Raw genomic sequence first — 22,216 nt, 5'->3', positions numbered from 1 at the left:
CGATTTCAGTTGCGACATTCAGATGGTAGGGTCAGAATTTGGCGTAAACATGAAAGCATGGATCCATCCTGCCTTGTATTAACGGTTCAGGCTGGTGGTGGTGGTGGTGGTGGTGTAATGGTGTGGGGAATATTTTCTTGGCACACTTTGGGCCCATGATGCTATCATGTCAATAACTCTGAGGAATGTTTCCAACACCTTGTTGTATCTATGCCACGAAGAATTAAGGCAGTTCTGAATGCAAAGGGGGCTCCAACTCAGTACTAGCAAGGTAAACCTAATAAAGTGGCTGGTGAGTGTATATCTGCTTTATTTCAGCCCCTAGACAAAACAATCAATCACTTAACCCTTGCAGTGCAAAGCAATGATAAGTTTTTTAAAATTCCTGGAGGTCTTTTTTAAAGATTTTGGATTGTAAGCTTTCACAGACAGGGTCCTCCTAGCCATCTTGACTTGAATTGTTTTGTAACTGTACTGTTTCTTTATATTGTAAAGCACTGCACTATATAAATCCTGTATAATAATAATAATAATAATAATATTATTAACTACTTTTAAAACTGAATGAACATTTTAGTGGTCGGGTTCAGATCTAATCTGAGAATTTCTTTCATATATGACCTGCCATATAAACAATAATCTACCAAAACTAAATTAACTATGTGACATGTCCACCTCAGCAATTCATTCCAATTGTATCATGTCCTGTAGACCCTCACTCTACAAAGTTGTAGATATTTTTTGCTTTATTTTTTTTTTTAACCGATAGATTAAATATGTAACAAAAGCAAACTGTGTAAGCTTTTAAGCTTATTCAGTAAGGAGCAAGGAGCCCCATCCAACACAGTTATTACAGTGATAGTAATCGTATATCATTTGCAACTATAGCTGGTGGAAAGAGGGCTGCTTCCCTCTTTGCTGCTATTAGGAGGTGGTAATATGTACATAGCAAGAGCACGCAAAATGGTTTGAGAATTTCTGCTTTGCCTCATCGTCAAAGAGCACATTATTCCAAGACAGACTTTACCTAAAGATAATAAATGTAATCTGCACTACCAGAAAATAAGTATAAAGACCTAGAATCATTTTTCAACACCGAGAGAAAGAGGATCATAATCACACATCACTCATTATACAATCTGATATCTTTTCAGGAAGAACAACAGTAACAGAAAGGAATCAGGATATAGAAAATCAGTGGTAAAGCCACCTACCTAGAGGAACAGATACAGTTGTTTTCCACAATCCCCCAGAAACAAGAACCCCAGCATGGAACAGCCATGAAGTCTGCCACTATACGTAGAGTAACAAGCCATCGGAAATTAACATTTAACCCTTGCCCTTTACAGATGACACATAAGGCACAATTTCCTTCTAGCCAACAGCATAACACATTTTACAGTTATCAATTTGTAAGAAACTCATCTTAACATCATAAATTATGTTTTCAAAGTCCAATCCAACATTTACAGCTTTGTATTGTACCTTCCGGTGAACAATTACTAAGTGCACACAGCAATTAAAGCAGGGACGAGCAACCTTTGGCATTTTGCTCGCTGTTGCATTACTACTTTCAGATGTCATCTGGGACAATTCCGTGCAGCCATAGTAGACGGAGATCAGCATATTTCTGGTTTAAAAGAAGGTTAAAGTAATAGTTCACACCAAAATACTGACAAATGCCCTGTATGAAATATTATATACACCAAGTAAAACAAATGTCAAATGCACTCATCAATTCATAACCAGCTTTAAAGCAAGGTGCACATGGAAAGGCTTTACACAGTACTAAAGCAAAACAAAAGCACCTTGCTTTAAAGCTGGTTATAAATTCATGAGTATGTTTGACATTTGTTTCACTTGTTGGATTTGGTGTGGGGGGGGGACACCCTGGGGGGCTTCAGTTGCCATTGTGATGTGTGGGGCTTCTGGTGTGTCCTCGTACCTTTAAGGAGGTTGGGCTACCTCTAGGCAAACCTACACCCAATTCATCATTTGCTATATATATGCGTCAATATATCGGCTCTCACACTACACCGAGGGGCCTTGACGAAACAGTGTGGCTTCTACTCCTTTTGAAAAAGTTGTGCAACTAAAACCTCTGTTTCTAACCCAATTAAGTAAGACAGTGTTTTTGTTTTTTTTGCAGGCTGGCTGGAGGGCGTGCTGGGAAATTTTTGCTTTAGCTCATATACACTATCAATCAAACCCAACACAAAAAAAATGTATACAGTATTTGTGAAATAAAGCCTTCAATATCCTTACCAGCTTTTATTAAGATAATGCACACACTACTGGACATAACACAGCAGCAAGGGTTTCAAAGCAACAATAAGGGGTGTATTCATGAAGCAATGAAGGTGACATTCCCTGTAATTTCAAACACCTGACCCAGGAAGATACACATGCCACATTTACGGCTTTATAAATATGCTCCTAATAAGGGATACATAAAAAGAACAGGATTCTTGTACTCACCATAAAATCCTTTTCTTGGGGGTCATCAAGGGACACAGGATCAGTAGAATTCAGGAACAACTGGGTTATACCACCACCTTTAGGAGTGGCGGTATAAGCAGTACTATGAGCAGATCAAAAATACAAAAGTGGTGGAAAATATGTCCCCTGATGAACTCCAAGAAAAGGATTTTATGGTGCACACAAGAATCGTTGAACAAGGGACACAAGATCAGTAGAATTGATGAACAGATGGAATGTCTCAAAGCAGTCCAAATGAGGGTTGAGCAGAACAGCAACACAACACATAGGAATTTCCTATGTACCTCGGCCCTATCTAGTGGTGGGATGTCATGCAAATGGCATTCACCCACCGGATAGCTGGGCTAAAGGTTTATAAATTGGCCCCTAGGTGTCTAAGAAGAGCCACAGCAAAGCCCAGTGCCTGAGGATTACATTACAAGCTAGCCCAACAATTCTAGGTCTGGTTGGATCCGGGTACGGCCTCCAAGGTGGCACCAAGGATCAGCTAATCCGGCTGCATAATGAGCCCACCTCAGCAGCTTAATGAAGAGTCTTAAAAGGAAAAAAAAAAGTATTGCTTAAAATAAATAAGTCTAGAAAAAACCTTTTCTCCAAAGAGGAAAAGATGTCCCTCCTCCCATGTCAATGCCTCCTAAGGGCACCCAATTGTTCGTGAATTCTATTGAAATGAGTAAAAAAAACAAAAACATGCGAATAAAAATATAGATGGAAAAATTTGTCATGTAGAGAGCGCTAGAAGAAAGGCAGTAGACCAGACATGGGAAAAAAACAAAGATTCCACCTTTCCTTCATGAAATGCAAATAATGACTAATATTTTTCTTGTATTGCCGTGTTCTCCTTGGCTCTTTTTACTAGGTGATCCACACAGCTGATTCAGCTAGCCATATGGCTACTGCTGGATGGTGTGATGACTGGCTGATAGATTCCCTGCAGATGGGGCTAAAAGCACTGGGCATTTAGAAGTACATTTCCATAGTCTAAGTTGTTATGTTTTATTAACCTGTGTGCTCTGTTGTCTTCATGGTGTAGGTCTGGGTTGGGCAACTCCGACCCTCCAGCTGTTGTGGAACTACAAGTCTCATGAGGCATTGCAAGCCTGTCAGTTACAAGCATGACTCCCAGTGGCAGAGGCATGATAGGATTTGTGGTTAAAGCACAGCTGGAGTTGCCCACCCCTGGTGTAGGTTATACTGATACGGACTCACCAGAAGCTGGATCTTATAGATATGTGTATCTATACTACTCTATTTGCACAAGCACGTAGAAATGGTGCAAAGGCCCTGCTCAGTCCCTCGCTTTCTAACAGGGCACATGAGTAATCCACATTCACTGCTGTATTTACCATTAAACAAGGTAAATTACATTTCTTTTAAGACATTTAACATGCCAACATGTAGCAGTAACCACCTGTTTATCACACTTAGACCCCATTCACACTGAGCTACATCAAAAAAAGCGTTTTTTCAGCACTGATTTGAGCTGAGCGACATTGAGCTACAGTGCACATTTTTTAGCGCTTCTTTTGGCAGTTTATCAAAGCCTATTGGAGCCAAATTACACAAAATCTAATGGAAAAATAGGTCATGTTCAAGCGACAAGCTTGAGCTACAAGCTACAGGCGACATTGAGCTGCAAGATGTGAACAGCTCCATTGAAATGCATTGGACAAGCTACATTGAGCGATTTATGAGTGATTTTTGAGCGGAAATCGCGCTACATATCGTTCAGTGTGAAAGGGGTCTAAGTGCCCATTCACACTGAGCGTTTAATCGCGCGATTAGTCGCTCGTCCAATGATTTTCAATGGAGCTGTTCTAGTTTACAGCTCCATTTCGCCTGTCGCTCGCCGCTTGTGCAGGACCCTTTTTCCAGCGGATGTCGCGCGATTTTTCTCTTTTTACATGCAGCCCGACGGTGAAGGTTGCGCGTTTGTTGCTCGAACAGTCGCACTATCCCGACCGCGTGGACATCCGCTCGAGGTAAGTGTCACTCAGTGTGAATGGGGCCTTAGCGGGAAAAACTAGAGACTTTGAATGGATTTTCATTTAAAGTGTATGTAAACCCCAAATAGTCAGCCTATTTTAATTGCTTTCTTTTGGTATGTTATACCATGGAAAGTGCTTTGTTATATCTATTCAATAAGTCCCAAAATATACCTGTTGATCCTGCCAGAAGTCTAGTGAGCTTATAACACCCAGTGGTTATCAGTGCTCTTTGTTCTCACCGTGGACTACAGGCACTTCACCCTTGTGTTCTGTAGTCCTAATGTACTTCCTGTCCTAGGATTGCAACATTGCTCCTCCACAGATACAGTACAGTGAGTAATTGTTGGCACCCTAGGACAGAAGTGTGTTACTGGCAGGATCACTGGGTGAAAATAAAGGAAAAAAGCCTGAAACAAGAAAACCAATGCAGACACCACATATCTATGACTGGTAAGCTGCAATATATAAAACTTATAACATTTTATCCCTATAATATTTGAATACAGCTAATTAGAATATTTATATTACATTATAATATATATTACAAGAAAGGAGAACAGCAAACGTGAATACAGCCCAAGTTTCCTGCACGGTGCTTGATTTAAAGTGACATTAAAGTCTAAAAAATGTTTCCCCCCCCCCCCATGTTAATATCAGCACTACCTTAAATGATGTCTCTTAATCCGATCTTCTTCTTTCCTGATGTTTTCATCTGTCTCTCCAGCGGTGCAGCGGCTCTCCGATCCAGCGCTGACTCCTCTGTCCCTGCAGGCACTTCCGATGCAGCGGTGTCTACATGCCAGGTGCACGCCGTCCATAGACTCACCTTGCGTCTCTGCTCATCTCCTGGCCGAAAATCCAAACTGCGCATGCGCCCGCCCCCAAGATGCTTTGCTGCCGCTCGATCAGTTTTAGATTCTCGGGTGGGAGTGCGCAGCGATAACGAGGCAAGTAGATATAGGCAAAAAAAAAGGAGGGTTTAGAACCCCTTTAAGCTCTGTTTTAATCTCTGGTATTTGCACAGTACCACGTACCTTATTAAACGTATGACAGCAGAACTATTTGCATTGGTGTAAAGAAGATTCCCCAATTTATGGAGGGTCAGTTTTGGAATTACTCACTGCAAAAATATTCATACATGAACTGCTAAATTTTGTAGGACAGTTAAGAGCAGCACACACATTCTGACAGTAGTGTTCTATGTTCAATAGGTCAAGCAGCAAAGGGTCTTAAGATGACTAATCTTCTATTGATATATGTATTTATCCTTGCAAAACCATACCTAGGCAAACAATTACACCTACAACCACAAAATGAGCAACCTTTAAGTTATGCCAATTGACGTATGATCTATTGCATCACATGGGCACAGCGGCAAAGATTAAAATATTCATTATCTAAGGCCAAAACTTTTCTTTTTTACATTTTGGCTAGTGTAGGAAATAGATGGAACTTCTGTAAGGTTGCTTTTTTGCTGTCCATGTCCCATTAAGGAGAATTCACTTAAAGCCAATATCTGGGCAAACACAAATATACCCTAGCAGTGGGGCTACCCCTGGGCTGCAATGGTCAATTGCTTGTGTTTGTTTAGGGCAGGGGTGTCAAACTCAATTTAATCATGGGCCGCATCAACATTATGTTTGCCCTTAAAAGGTATCTGTAAGACTATATGAATGTATCTAATCTTTATCATAATTGCCTCTGCATTCGATTATCACTGGTTTTAGTAATAACTTAATACCTAGATCTGAAAGTAGAAGTCCAGGAAATGGCCTGGTGGGCCGGATTCAGCCACTGGGCCTTGAGTTTGACACATGTGGTCTAGGGGATGTTGTAAAGCAGATTTACTTACCAGATCCCTGCTCCCCTGGCAGTCAGCACTCCCCTCTCTCCGCTCCAAAAAGGTGGACTGTCCCTCAAGATCCTCACATCTAATGCAGGTCTATGGAACCTGACATCAGCGTTCCGTACACCGCCAGAGTGAAGGGGACAAGAGGTTTTAGGGACCAGTCTAGCAGCCCGAAGGGAGCCTGCAGGAGCAAGGATCAGTAAGTAAATCAGCCCCTAGACAAAAACAAGCACTTAACCCTCTCAGTGTGGGGGTAGCCCTGCTGAAAGTACTTTGTTTCCCCAGAGATGGGCTTTAATTTCCTCACAAAATCAGGCCTATGTGGAACTTTTAGGCCCCATCCACACTTGAGCTTGAAAGAAAGCTCAATAGGAGGAAGATTGCTTTCAATGGACCCTGTTAACAACTAAGATTTCCGTCGCTTGTTGCAAAATGTCTGTAGCTTGAAAAAGTACACAAGCTTCTCTAGGAGCAGAATCAGGCCAGGTTCCCACTTGGGCGAACTGTGACCCAGCGGCTACCATGCCTGAAACCGATCGGGTGGCCGCGTGGTCACGAAACCAGCCACCATTGCTGATCGCGCTGGAAAAAACGAGTAGCGTGTCGCAAAAAAAAAAAGGTACATGTACCTTTTTTTCAACGACTTCTGCGCAGATGCAACCCCATTGAAGTCCCGGGATCGTCCAAGTCTGCACTAGCCCTTAAGCATCCTGGCCCCAATTTCAATGGGAACATGCACAAAATCATGCAATGCTCAAATCTGAAATGCACACAAATGCCTGTACGTCAAGAAATGAGTCACCAGCACACCGAAGGTCCAGTTTATTGTCACGTCCTTATTCTATTCGACATTAAGATAGACATTGTATCACATAAGCAGACAACATTTCGTCAGGCAAAACATAATTTACACTGTGTCCGCACGTCATTTGAGTACCCATCATTAGATGGGGATTCTGGTCTGGAGTGCAAGAAGACATCTGCTACCTTCAAATGCCTGTACAGACACCTGGATTTTTGCATATATCTACTGCTAGCAAGCAGTAGATATATGCAAAAAGTTTATTTTAAAAAAACACGCTTTAACAGCGGTTTAAACTTACCCCGTCTTCACCGCGCGCTCCCGTCCGAAAATCCGAAACTGCTCGAGCGATCGCAAAGCATCTTGGGGCGGGCGCATGCACAGTTCGGATTTTTGGACGTGAGACGAGGAGAGACGCAAGATAAGTCTATGGACGTGTGCACCTGCATGCAGACACCGTGGGACAGGAAGTGCCAGCAAGGACAGAGGAGTCAGCGCTGGATCAGAGACCCGCAGCAGCGCTGGAGGGACAGATTAAAACGACAGGAAAGAAGAAGATCGGATTAAGAGACATCATTTAAAGGTAAGTGCTGACATCAACATCAAGGGGAGGGAGAAAAAAAATTGTGACTTTAATATTCACTTTAAAGTAGCATTAATCAATAATGAATCCAGATCAAGCAAATATACTGTAGCTGTATCTTACTAATCACCCACACTGATTTAAATAGAGAGATCAGATGGTCATCTGTGTTCAGGTAGGAGAAGTAGATTATAGGCAAATCTGCCATACCAATTACAAATATTGCACTTTTATAAATGGTAATATCCCTGATGTGCAGACTGCAGCAGAAAGTCCCATACAGAATCCCTAATGTACAAAATGCCAAATACTTACTTGCTTTTAGGATACTTTAATAGACATATAGTGCCAATATGGGGCAGACAGACACAGATGGCAGAGAGTTGGAGGCTCAGGTTTGGTCAATGACATGCACTATGCAATGCAGTGATGTCTGAATTCCAGGCAAACCACTAAATATACAGATAATATAGATATATAGGAGCTGTTTTACCTGCCCAAGGATTTGTATTCTGTCTACCCATTTCTGAGATGAACATAGCTCTGCCACACAGCACAGCCTTGTCTAGCAGGGGAGGGGACTTGATCTTTCTCTGCTGCAGTTTCACTTTTCCCTTACAGGTCCCTTCCTCCGGGTCAACTTCAGGTACTTACACGGCTTGCCTTAAAAATAAATTTACCAATGCCTTAATGATTACAGAATTGCATAACTCTGTGTCTTTTATATCCGCCTGGAGTTCAGATTTCAACAGTTCTTTCTAAACCTATATATTTGGATCAAATATAAGCAGTAATATGGATTTCAAATGTATTAGTGAAATATAAATGAACTTTGTGGCATACATACAGTTACAGATCATGTGTACAGCATTCTGAAGTTAACAAAAGTAGTTCCCTGCAGGTTACTACGTGTTTATTTTTTAGAATTACTTACATATCAGCCTCTCCTTTCCAAACACAGCTGGTTCAACGAACCGCCAAGCAGACCAATGTGCTCCGAGTCCGAGGCAGTCATTTCCAAGTGACGGCACAGAATGGCTCAGACCCAGCTTCAACACTTGTGGCAAAAAAATGTCACAATCACATTTACTGCTGAGCTGAAGCTGTTTGTCCTTGTAAAGCGATCAGGAAATACATTTCCTGAATGACCAGTTATTCGTGTTCAGGTATGCTGGTCAACTCATTGGCAATATGCAACTATACACTTGTTAATTGATCTGTCTCCAAAACAAATCACCTATTCACTAATCTGCCTCTAGGAGCACTTTAATGCATCTTAAACTACTGAGTCTTCTGCTGGATTATTTGATCATGTTTATACACTCAAAGTTTTCAGTGAGGGTTAAATAAAATATGCTTTTTAAAGTATACTTAATCCCAATCCCTAAAATCTCATATAAGCTTTAACGTGATAAAGAGATGTGAAAAGTAATAAAGCCCGTGTAATCCTGCCATGAAGGAGCCTTGTGCGGGCATTTTGTGTTTTGGGGTGACAATGCTCTGTACAGTGCTAGAAAAATCCCAGTTGCCCAAATGAAAAAAACCTCTCTGGCCAAGTTGTTGAGAGCCAGGCCTTTGTTAGCACCAGCAAGTCCTGGTACTGGTCCAGACATTGATAGGAGCTTACTCACTGTGACTACTAGGCAATTTTTAGGGACTATCCCCTATCGCCTGTGTACAACTTGGTGCACACATAGGAGGCGACAGGAAGCGGAGGACTTCTTTTTGTTTCAGCCTCTGTGCAGGACACATGGGAGTGGCACTTCTTGCTACAGGTAGAGGGCTACTTAGCCTGCACAATTCAACTGATGAGGCATTCAACCTAAAGGGTATAAGTAGTATACAGGTGAGGGGTCCGTCAGCCCATAAAGAAAACAGTTGAAGGGGACAGTTATCCTCCTTCGAGCCCCGTCAGCCCTTCAGGGTCCAGGTGAGGGGGTTAACAGCTTGCAGGAATTAACTAAAGAAGCATTTAGCCCTAAGGATAGAAGTAAGCCTGTATTGTACAGGTGAGGGGCTGTCAGGCCATGGGATACAGGTTGCGTAGTACTGGCTCCTAGTTTTTTTTTAAGCTGGCTTCTAGTTCTGGGTAAGATTTGTCCAGGTTTGGCTCTGTCCCTGGCTTTCGATTGTTGTCCCCATGTCATATGCTCTGCCACTGGAGACTACAAGCTGCGATGCTGGCACACACTGCACAGGCATGTTCCACTGTTGTCACCATCGGAAAAACCCACGCTGAGGAACGATGTGCAGCAGTTGCTGGAGGTCATGCATGGTCATCAATTTACCCAGCAGGGATAGAGCAAAACTAAAACAATTCTCTCACAGAAGTTCTAACCCTTCCCTACTCTATTCAAAACTAGTGAAAAAAGGTTAGGTATTCATACACTATGATTTAAATTCTGAACATAGCTGACGTCTGTCTCTTTTCCCAGATTTGCAAGTACAGTAGGTGACACTGTCAGAAGAGTCTTCTCTGTAAAATCCTGACAGAAAATGTGGTTTACAAACCAGACACAGCCTGTCATTTCTAACAAAGAAGCATTGGGTTCTAATACACACCTCAAAGACAGCCTACACAAAATATTGCTTACCGTCAAGTAAAACTTTCAGTAGCTTGCACCAGTACAGACTTCTCCAGCTATCATTTCTTCGGCACAACTTAACCATCCTATAGTTCTTAAAGTATAGCAAAACAAATACAGGAAAACATTGTCTGCCCTGCTAAAATATTCTGCTACTTACACTGGTAATAGTACTGTTTCATTGTGGAATTCTTAACCAGTGTTTTGGAGCCACCAGCACCATTGATCTTACCCGAAGCTGAGCCATGTCCACATGCCGCAAACAAGTAGGCAGGGCAAAGTAAGGATGGCTTAGGATGAATGATGACCTGCATGATATAGGCTCACTTACTTGTCTGCAGTTTGTGGACAGGGCCAGGTAGACCTTTTATGATCAGCAACGCTGGTGGCTCCAAATATTCTAGACTTCATACCTAGAAACAAACATGGTGGTGGTTCCTTGAATCTTGAGGCTTACTTTAACCATATCTATTTCCTTTCTGACTTCTGAAGTAACCTATCGATTTGGTCCAACTACTCTTTTTTTTAAACTACAGTTTTTCTCTGGCATTTCCAACTCTTGTCTAGTGACATTGCTGCAATCTTCATGGATGATTTGAGCATTCCCATGGATACCAAGAAACTTCAGATTTTCTTAGCTCACTTCTCTGTTTGGTCAAACATTTGTGCTCTGCTCCTTCTCAAAATGACTGCCCAAAAGTGGACTTTATGTTCACTACTAGGTCCTATATATAAAAATCTCTTCAATCTGTCTCTGATCATAATCGAATGACACTTACCCTCCTCCCTTCTTGGTAGACCCATGCGAGCACAGATGCACAAGCTTCTAGAGACATTTTCTCTTTTCTTTCTAAGTTTCTATGACTTCTGCTTACTCCTTCACAACCCTAAAAACAGCATTCACATTCAGCTACAACATAATGACTTCAACCATGTGTCTCGGCCATCCTGTTCATCTTTATGGAACCTAGTGAGGAGACACGGAGCAAAAACTAATATAATATACACACACACACACACACACACACACTGCCATGGGAGAGAGCTGGGCAGTAGCCTGTGTGGAGCCATACTGGGTGGGGACACTGCATTTTCTTTGTAAAGGTGCCCACACACCTTACAATTATTTTTGGAAAAACGAATGTGGCCAAAATTGGTTGAACAGGCAGACTAGAAAAGTTTCGTCGAAACGGACGCAAATCGATGGATTAGTGGCGTTTTCGTATAACAAAAATGGCAGCATGAACACTGCACATGTGCAAACGAAAATCTATTCTGCTGATCGACAAAATCCGGCCAGTTAGTATTGCTGACGAACGATAATTGAAATCTCGTCTGTGCATGATGGGGTATTCGAGCGGAAATTGAACAGGGGTTTGATGACGGGACGGAAAAAAACAAAACAAATTGAACGAAAATGATAAAAGGTGTATGGGCAGCTTAACAGTTAGAAAAGTATTTTAACCCCTCCATCGCTTCCTCTTACCTTCCAAGTATTATATGAAAGATGTTGCCACATATTTTACATGTCTGGTAAGCAGTCTGTTTCCCCTGTAAAATGTTTCACACATATCTCTGATCAAAGTTTTGTCCCCCTTATTTCTAAACTCCACCTTTGTACCCAGCCTGATAATCTCATTTTATATCTCTAGTCATCCAACATTCATGAATAAAAACCGGAATCCAGCTGCAATTTTTTTCTCAGCGTTATATACAGTTTTTATTGCTGTTTGTGTCCTGCTGTGAAGATTACCCCTTATGCCTTGTCTAGGTAACCAAAGGAGAGGGGATTTTCCCAATGTCCTTAATTATACTCCCTGAAGGGGCAACTTGGAAACATGTCAAGTTACTTTTGAAGGTTTTATTAAATAACATCTCAGAGAATTTAAAAAAAACGTACCCTTGCAGTGGGGCTACCCCCACAGTGCAAGGTTTAAATAATCCTTTTGTCTAGGGGGCTTAAATAAAACAGATACACTCACCTGATCCAGCTATACAGGTCGCCACAGCCTCTTTTTCCCCTGGGATCCAGTGATATAAGGACCTGTGACATCATCATTGCATCAATGCAGGTACACCGACTTGCATTAGACACAAGGTAGCCAAGATACATTCCATGGAGTGGAGGGGAAGAGAGGGGAGTGCTGACTGTAACGGAACCATGGGTTAGGTCATTATATCCGCTTTATTTGTACCCCCTAGACAAAATGACGGAGCTACACTGCAAGGGTAAGTGTTTTAAATTCCCAGAGTCTCCCAAGTTCTGTTTTTCGGAATTCCGGTGTTAAAAAGTTTTTCAAAGAACAGAAAGTGGGGAAAGATATCTAATGGACACCCAGAAGGCTTTAAAAACTGACAGAGGTTCTAATGTTTTCCCATTCTGTCCAAAACTAACGACAAAACGTTTTGGCTGTAGTTAAACATTAAAGCCTTAATCTCCATCCAAACAGGTTGGAACCATTCCATTTCATCCTCAACTCCTCAGATGAACTCATCCACCTCTCCTCCATGCTCTCTGCCAGTCACTCTACTGGGTACCATTTACATTCAAAATACATTCAAACTCCAAACTCTAACCCAAAAGGATTAGCAAACTTGAACCTTTAATCCATTACCTCTCCAATACAAATGTACCACCTTAAGAGCAATTGTGGTCCAGTACATGACCTCCCCCTCTCCACTCCATCCAGCTCTTTACACCCTAGCCTTCAGAACTGTCATCAAACTTCAATCTCTGGAACCTACAAACTTACCTCTTCAGACACAAACAGATCTTACATATTCTCTTTAGACAGTGCTTACACCCCTATGTACATTATCACCCCATTTTCAGTTTACTTCTTCCCCTTCTTTATTTTTCCACTCCTCATTCCTCTAGCCTATATGGTCCTATGGATCTCTCTCCCACTGGGTGTTGTTACTGCTGCATATGTTGGAACATCTGGGTATAGTATTAGCTAACCATACAATATATGTAGAGGTAAGCACTTTTATTAATTATAGCAGGTATTGCATTTACAGTCCATAATAAAACACAGGTGTCAGGCTTATGATAAAGCATGGGTCATAATATGTTCAATCTTAGGTTGTTATTATTGAAGTTTACTTGCCATCCTAGCCTAGAGCTATGCTTTAAATCCCTCACTTCTAGCCAATCTGCTGCCATTTAGAAGAATAACAAAGTAGGTGTTTTGATACTATTCCTACTAAACACTTTTTTAGGATTTCACAAACCTCTGCAATAACAAACCAATCTACAAGAAAAGAAAACAGAACAGGTACTATCCATGAACTCAAGTATATTTAAGCAACATGTAACACGCTTATGACATATTCAGTAACAATAACAGATTGCAGCTTTATTTACAATATAAATCCTGCCGGTGAAGTATTTTTCTGCAATAGCATATTAGGACTGGAAATACACTACTTCATCAACAAGAAAACATAACAAGCAATTGAAAATGTCATAATCAGCATTCCCAAAAAGACTGCTAGACTGAGTCACCCAAACACCAGTTATAGCTTTTGGAGACTTGTGGTAAAATCCCGCAGGCTAAAAGCGGTTAATTTTCAATTTAAACTAAAAAGACCACCCAAATACCCTTTTGTACAATGACCAACCGGTTTTAGCCTCTGCAAACAAACTGGTATTGCAGCTTTCCCATACACTGACACTCTCCGACATACATCTTACTTTACTGATTACGCATCTCATACAAGGTTATCAACAGCTAAACCAAAGTTGAGACTACAGTATTACTACACATACATTATTTTCATATTTACAAAAACACTATCAGGGTTATGCACAAAAGGGTGAAGAGTTTGGAGAAGGCAGGGGACGTGAACAATCTAGGACAACATAGCTGATCTGGAAAAATTCACCAATTCAGCTCACTTTCCAGTTCAGCGGTGTTGTCCTAGATTGTTCACTTCTCCTGCTTTCTACAAACTCTTCACCCTTTTGTGAATAGCCCTGTATTTCTTTTTAAGTAAATGCTTAATTCAGAATCCACAAATACTGAATCAGTGATAAAAACTGAAGCCAACAACAGACAGGAAAAGATTTTACGGTGCAACATATCGGACTGGAAAACTAGACCATTGAAAGTGAGAGCTCCATCGTTTTCATAAAGTGAGACACGGGTATTCAATGAATAGATCTATCCTTTTAGGAGAAAAATTAAAGCTTAAAAAGGTTATCGAGCATAAAAAAAAGTGTCAATTCCCGTCATCGCCGCATGCATGATGACATCTATAGGATCAGTTAAATAAATAAAACACAACTGAAAGCACTATTAAAATAAACCTACAATGAAGCAAGCTTGCAGCAGATTCAAGTAACTGCACCCAGATCCTTCAGTTCTCTTCAAGAATGTAGTGGAGCCTCTAAACTTGAGGATCTCTAATATGCAAATTCAGATCAGCTCAAGAGCTTAAACATGCCTCCTCTGACTTCTCTATTGGTCACAGAAACTGCCCACTTGTGCTGCTGACTAATAGGAACACAGGAAGAGGTGGGCCTAAGCGTCTGACCACAAAACTTAATTGAGATTAAAAGAAACCAATCAAGAGAGAAATATCTAGGCTTCAATACTTTAAAAGGAGAACTATGGGGCCAGTGTTTTTCCCCATAGCCCTCCTAGGGGTCACGGGAGGACATATAGTAGCGTCCCTCCCGTTACCCTAAGCTCAGTATACCACTGTATACTGAGACTGCCGCAGCCGGGACGTATCCCGACATTACTGTCCAGATCCACCCAGCTGCGTGATTGACAGTGGGCTCTACATACTAGAGGCAGAGCCAGCTGTACCCGCCCCCTCTCCCGTCCGTTCAGCCAGTCAGCGCTAGAGGATCGGAGCGGGGAGGGGATCCCTGCAGGGAGCTTTGAGTGACAGTCACTTCTCTCTACAGGGACATGATCAAGAAGTGAGTGAGCGACAGTATGTGTTCGCTCACTTCCCGATCTATTGAGCCGACGTGTGACAGTTTCATTGTCCCACGTCGGCTCAAACTATGAGGTTGAGTGAAAATCACTCACCTCATAGTTCTCCTTTAAAATCACTAACACAGAACTATGTACAATGCCTGGCCAAACAGGTAAGGGTATTCCATTGGATAATTAGTCTAGGTTCAGCAACATAATGTCCCCAAAAAATGAGGTCAGCTGCCTACCTGAATATACTAAATGACCAGGTTTTACCATCAATGGATTTTTTCTTCCCCGATGTCATGGACGTATTCCAAGATGGCAATGCCAGGATTCACCGGGCTCAAATTGTGAAAGAGTGGTTCAGGGAACATGAGACATCATTTTCACACATGGATTGGCCACCAGAGTCCAAAATTAACCCCATTGAGAATCTTTGAGATGTGCTGGAAAAGACTTTACGCAGTGGTCCAACTCTCCCATCATCACTACAAGATCTTGGTGAAAAATTAATATAACTCTGGATGGAAATAAATGCTGAGAGATTGCATAAGCTTATCAAAACAATGCCACGGGGGAATGCATGCTGTAATCAAAGCTACAGTTGGTCCAACTAATTTTAGAATGTGTGACTTTTTTTGGACAGGCAGTGTATATCAGGAAAGTCAAACAAAAGTCTTTATCTGCATACTTGTTCAAGATCAAATGACACAAATCATAGATGGAAGGGGTATACAATGACAGCCAGATAACAAGCATTACCAGAAAGGGAGCAGCAATAGCAGCGTTCATGCTCGTCTCCTGATTCGTTTCTTTAACATAAAACAGCATCCAGGGTTTTGGGGCACCAGGGGCTCTTTGAAAGTCAACTTCTTCAGGCATATGCTTTTCATATTTGCTACAAATGTATTATTTGTAGGGCCCAGTCACACCTATACATGCCCAAGGCAGCCTGTTTCAATGCACATGCGTAGATGTGAAAGGGCCCTTGTTTCCTTTTAAAAACACACTAAATTGCAGCAAGTAGCTGTGAAACAGCTAAAAAAGGAAAGAATGGGATTTTCATGCTGTAAAATGTTAATGTAGTAAAATGTGAGTGTTTTACTGCAGGACAGACAAGTGTCAAGACCTCCAATGTACACTGAGGTTCATGCATATGCCATATTGCAGAGCAAATATAGTATTTTCATACAGTGTGAAAAACACCTATATAGTCGCAGCACCTGGGAACTGCAGCCGCTGTGGTTTTCTGTACATAGTAATGTTTGAGCAGAAAAAGTTGTATTCGGGTGTATGCCTGCAAACACTGTGGACAGAAAACTGTAGCAGCTGCAGCTCCTCAGGTGTTTCAAATATGGATGTAAATACACTCTGCAATACGCCTGAGTGCATAAGCCAATACAGTTGATTACACAATCTTGCTCAAAATCTCTATTTTTCACACATCCTGTTTGTGTGTGCAACATGTGAAGTTTGCAAAGCCAATGGGATTAGATTACTAAGGGACATGTTCACTTTACAAAGTTTATCCGATTAATCGAACTTAATAATCGGCTAACTAATCGATTTTGAAAATAATCGTTAGCTGCAGCTCTAGTTCCTTGAGCCAAGTGAATGAAGTGAAGCTGTGTTCATTCCAATCATGCAGTCCTGTGCAAGCAAAATTACTCTTTTGATCATCATTTCCCTTACAGAAGATTGGGTATTCAAAGTAAACACAGCTTCTCCTAAGCTAAGGGAACATTAACTTAGTAGAGTGAACATTTACTAAGCAATATTTGCTTAGAGTAAACAGCCTCTACTTCAAGGAGTATATGAACCCCAATGTGCCCATTTGAAACACATTGTTTTATGCAGCCATGGACAAATCGTTTTGTACCCTTTAGGGATGCACCGATACCAAGTACCGTCCTTGGTACCATTACAGATACTTTTCCAGCTCCAAGACTAGACTAGAGAAAAATGCAATAGTTAGGAGGCAGCTGTCATTTGTAAGGAGCACACAGAGCTCCTGGGATTTGTACATCTGTTTTAATGTATGATTTTGTTTTTATAAATATATATTAGTGATGCACCGATACCATTTTTACTTGTCCAAGTACTCACAGATACAAGTACTGATACATTTTTGTTTATTGTCATGTGACAGTTTTCCTAAAACAATACAGATTAAGGATTTCAGGACAGTGGTGGAGCGCCAGAGCCAGGTCCCAGCTAGAACTGCAGCAACCCTGGTAGTTCTCATGAAAATGCCAAGTATCGGGACTGGTACTCGAAAAGTATTGGTGCATCCCTAGTACCCTTACAGCTCATTGACACAATGATTCATTCCTCCTAAAAAGTGAAGAAATGAAAAGCAATTGCCTTGTGTATACCTGTATGCCTTGTCACGCCATAGAGTAAAGTAAACAGATATATTATTGCTCATTTTTCAAAGAAATTCCAAAATGATCTGGATGGATTTGAAGGTACCCCTAGAAAAGATCATAAATCATAATATTCCAAATGTAATGTTTTCTATAATGGGTATCACACATGTCTTCAATCTTGTAATCAGTCAGTCAGCCTATTTAAATTGGAAAAGGAATCACTCTGCTGTTTGGTATCATTGTGTGCACCACACTGAACATGGACCAGATAATGCAAAGGAGAAAGCTGTCTGAAGAAATCAGATAGAAAATTATAGACCAGCATGTCAAAGAAAGGTCTATGACCATCTCCAAACAGCTTGATGCGCCTATGACTAGTCCCAAATATTAGCAAATTACAGGTCCATGGGAGTGAAGCCAACCTGCCTAGACATGGCTACAAGAGGAAAGCCGACCCCAGATTGAACAGAAGGATGGTGTGCAAGGTAAACAAAAAGCCAAGAAAACTTCCAAAAAGATACGAGCTGAACTCCAACATCAAGGTACATCAGTGTCTGATCACACCATCCTTCGCTTTTTAATTGACAGTGAGCTCAAAAGGATGAAGACCCAGGAGAGCTCCACTGTTGAAGGAATAACATAAAAAAAAAACAGACTGGAAATTGCTAAACAGTTTATTGACAAGCCACAATGAATATAGGAGAATGTCTTTTGGACAGATGACATGAAAATGTAGCTTTTTTTGGTAAGTCACATCAGTTTATGTTCACAGGGGAAAGAATGAAGCTTTCAAAGAAAAGAAAACCGTACCTACTGTGAAACATGGAGGAGACTTAGCTATGTTTAGGGACTGCTTTGCTGCATCTGGCATGTGATGCCTTGAATCTGTGCAGGACACAATGAAATCTCAAGACTATCAAGGAATTCTGAAGGAAAATGTACCGCCCAGTGTCAGTTGTAGGTCAGGTCTCTTCTAACATGGTAATGACCCAAAACACATAGCTAAAAGCACCAAAGAAAGTCTAAGAATAAAACATAGGACAAACCTGAAGTGGTCTTCTGTGAGCCCTGATATGAATACCATTGATCATCTCTGGAAAGAGCTGAAACATGCAGTCTGGGGAAGGCACCCTTCATACCTGAGACATCTGGGAGAGTTTCATCAAGCAGAGTGGGCCAGACTACCTGTTAGTAGGAGCAGAAGTCTCATTGTGAGCTACAGAAATCGCTTGTTTGCAGCGATTGCTTCTAAAGCTTTGGTTCTCAACTGGTGGGTCGCGACCCCGTGTTCAGTGGGTCGCCGCATGCCTTCCACTTTTTTAGGCGAGAGGCTCCTCTGCCTCCCTCTAGTGCAGCACTGTCAGTTCTCGTGCCAAGCAGCCGGTCAAAACATGCTGCCCGGCGCAGAGCTTCAGCTTGAGGTGGGATTGGACAGGGCTATGGCCACGAGGAGCTCCATTGATACGTGCATTGCTTACAGCTCCCTCACGTGTTCTATAGAGGTGCCTGGACCAGAGTGACTATTCATTTGTGTGGTACCCCAAACGCATCTCCCAACCACAGTTCATATGCCTGCACCAAAACATGCAGTACCCTAATGTGCGTTCCACTGCAGTGCAACTTGGGTCGCAACTTAATGACCAAGGACAAATGTGGGTCCTGAGGTTACACAGGTTGAAAACCATTGTTCTAAAGGATATGTGACAAAATGTTAGGTTAAGGATCCCATCATTTTAGTCTATACCATTTTCATTTGTTTTATCATTTACAATATTCTGCTAAATCAAAAACAAAAGGATGATTTTGATTAAATATGGAACAATCATGGATACCAATCCTTTTCGTCAGCTTTAAGTTATTTCAGAGAACATTTAGATTATGGGTTCTTCATTTTCCATGGAAGGGTTCTGGACTGTACCACTCTTCAGATCAATGCCAGCACTGGGAGTCCAAGGATCAGGTGATGTATATTATTAAATAGTGTTCATAGAACTAAATCAGTCATATTATCATGATTAAGCACTGGTCCTGAGATGCTGACAAGACCTTACAGCACATACATTATCAATAAAACACTGCATGATCTCAATCTCTCCCTCTCTCAATGATTTCACTGGCTCCAATAAAGAGCCCATTGACTAAATTTATTCATGAGAGGATGCCCCCATAAATGTGTCACTCTTGCAGCAGCATGAAGTAGTGATATGTGATGTCTGCATTGCTTCTCACTGTTAGGCCTCATTCACACTGTCACGCGTACGTGCGTATCGTACCATATGCAACATATGCAAATAAATGGCTCTATACACACAGCCGCGTATGGAGCCGTATATTTGCGTAGCGTATATGGTATATGCGCAAAAACAGAATGGAACAGAGATGCGTCCGGGCAGCATATTTCTGCGTATTTACGCGCGTACATGCATACAGCACATTAAAAATTCCATTACGAGTGATGCATTCTGGGATTGCATATAGTGCACGCATATACGCTCCTATATACGCAATATACAATTTTGCTTGCGTTGTGTGTGAATGAGGCCATAGAGTAATCATAGAAATACTGTCCCGCTGGAGACTTCCATCAGATCTACCCCAGAGAACACACAACCAACCAACTGACCATCACTCTGCTGGTACACAGATCACCTGTATATAGGCTGCTGTCAGTGTGTCCCCAACACTGGCCGATACCTCTCTCACTACATAATCATCATCATGACCGCTATCCACACAGATGACAGATCTGATACCACCACCAAAAACATACAGGTCACATATGGCAAGAAAACAGATGTCTGCTCTCTGCTTAGACAACCAGCACTTCTCTCGTATCACACAGTATGGGGGACTACAGAGAGCAGCTACATGTAGAGGGTGTTCTTCCGCATTCCTTAACCAGATTAGTACACCGGTTTTACCTCTCTGCTGACCCTCCTTGCACCGGCTCCATGGTACTGCTACAACCCCAGGTCACACCGCTCCCCCAGGTCCCCAATCTGACGGCTCCGGGCTGCGCATGCGTATGACCAGTGGGCGTTGCTCTACGCTGACAGGGATGTGAGATCAGAAAACAGCTTTCTACGGGCCGGAGACACTGACATGTAGGCGGGGCTTCTGTATCCAGGTGACCAGCTGGTTTACGTCTAGCGAATGAGAGCTGGCGCTGCCCTGAGAGTGCCGACGTCACGGTTAAACATCTGTCAGATGAGGCTCGTAGTGTGTTTACACTGTGCGGGATTCTTGTGACTGAGATAGGAGAAGTGAAAACAGTGACACGTCACCACTTCAATGCAGCATCTAGGCCAAGCCTACACTTGTATCATGAAATGATGCTATCCCCATCTTTTATAGTGTAAGCGCTCAAAAGCAGGGCCCTCCTAACTCTCCAGTATTGGAGCTGTACTCTCTGAGAGAATATGTGGTGTTGTGGCCTACCCAGGGTATGGCACATGCTATGGGCACCACTTGAGGACCCATAGAGACAGAAGACTGCTGCCGTCATTATTCAACCCCTGCTGCTGGTTATCATACATCAGTACCCTCCCTTACATTGGACTCTGTAAGGGGGGACTCTGATGTCAGGAGGGACTTACATCAGAGTTCCCATTTGCTTGAGAGTCCAGAGTTTGCCTTACGAGTCCCATCTGGTAGCACTGCTGGCAGAGGCAGCTTACATGGGGAGACAGGCAACTGCAGTTACTTGCCCCGTGAAGTGTATCCTCTTATCCTCTTGTGTATAACATGTCTCATGAGGATCCTGAGAATGTTTCCTATTCTGAAATTGGTGGGCTCTCTGAGCAGATCTGAGAACTCAGAGGGGTGTGTGCTGTATTTGTGTGTGGCACTGCAGATGAACAATTACACATTTAAGAAAAAAAAAACACAACTTGCTTTACCTGCAAAACTACTTTAAATCTTATTCAGCCAGTCTCATGATTCATATACCTACACCACACTGTGCTGATAGCAGGATGAATCCACTATTGTGTACATGTCACCTGACTGTTCATTAGACTGTGAATGAACTTCATGACAGGTATCGTATCATCGCATCGTTAGGCATTGCCGCGCACGCCAGCGCGGAGACATACTTCTAGGGACATCATTTACTGTTAACTCTATTGGTGACCTATAGAGGCTTTTCAAGTGTCCCAATGGGCAATTTTAGGTACTGTAGTTATCGCTGTTTAACAGGTGAGCACAATTTGTAAGCTTGACATATTTGGTATCTATTCACTTGATGCAGCCTTATATTTGACCAACAGTGGATATTATATATACTTTGTGTGACCTAAAATGAATTAGACTGTATTCATTACTGAAAATGTGAGTGCGATAAACTACCTAATATCATGTGGCATAAAAAACTACTTCCAGTATTTTGTTCTACCGGGTCAGGGTGTTTGTAGAAACTATATAATTTGTTTTTTTTTGTGTGGGTTTTATGAAATCTTCTGCATTTTAACCACGCAGAACACAAACACGCCTGGGGTCGCTTTTAACAGCAGATGATTGATGTTAATGTACAAGCGATCTGGCATCTGTACAGCCGTCGGATTGTTTGTACCGTGCGGAGCCCTCCCCCCCCCCCCCCCCCCGCACCC

Source organism: Nanorana parkeri, unplaced genomic scaffold (genome assembly GCF_000935625.1).
Source record: "Nanorana parkeri isolate BGI_ZX_2015 unplaced genomic scaffold, ASM93562v1 scaffold132, whole genome shotgun sequence".
Taxonomy (NCBI): Eukaryota; Metazoa; Chordata; class Amphibia; order Anura; family Dicroglossidae; genus Nanorana; species Nanorana parkeri.
Note: the sequence above shows the minus strand (reverse complement) of the source record.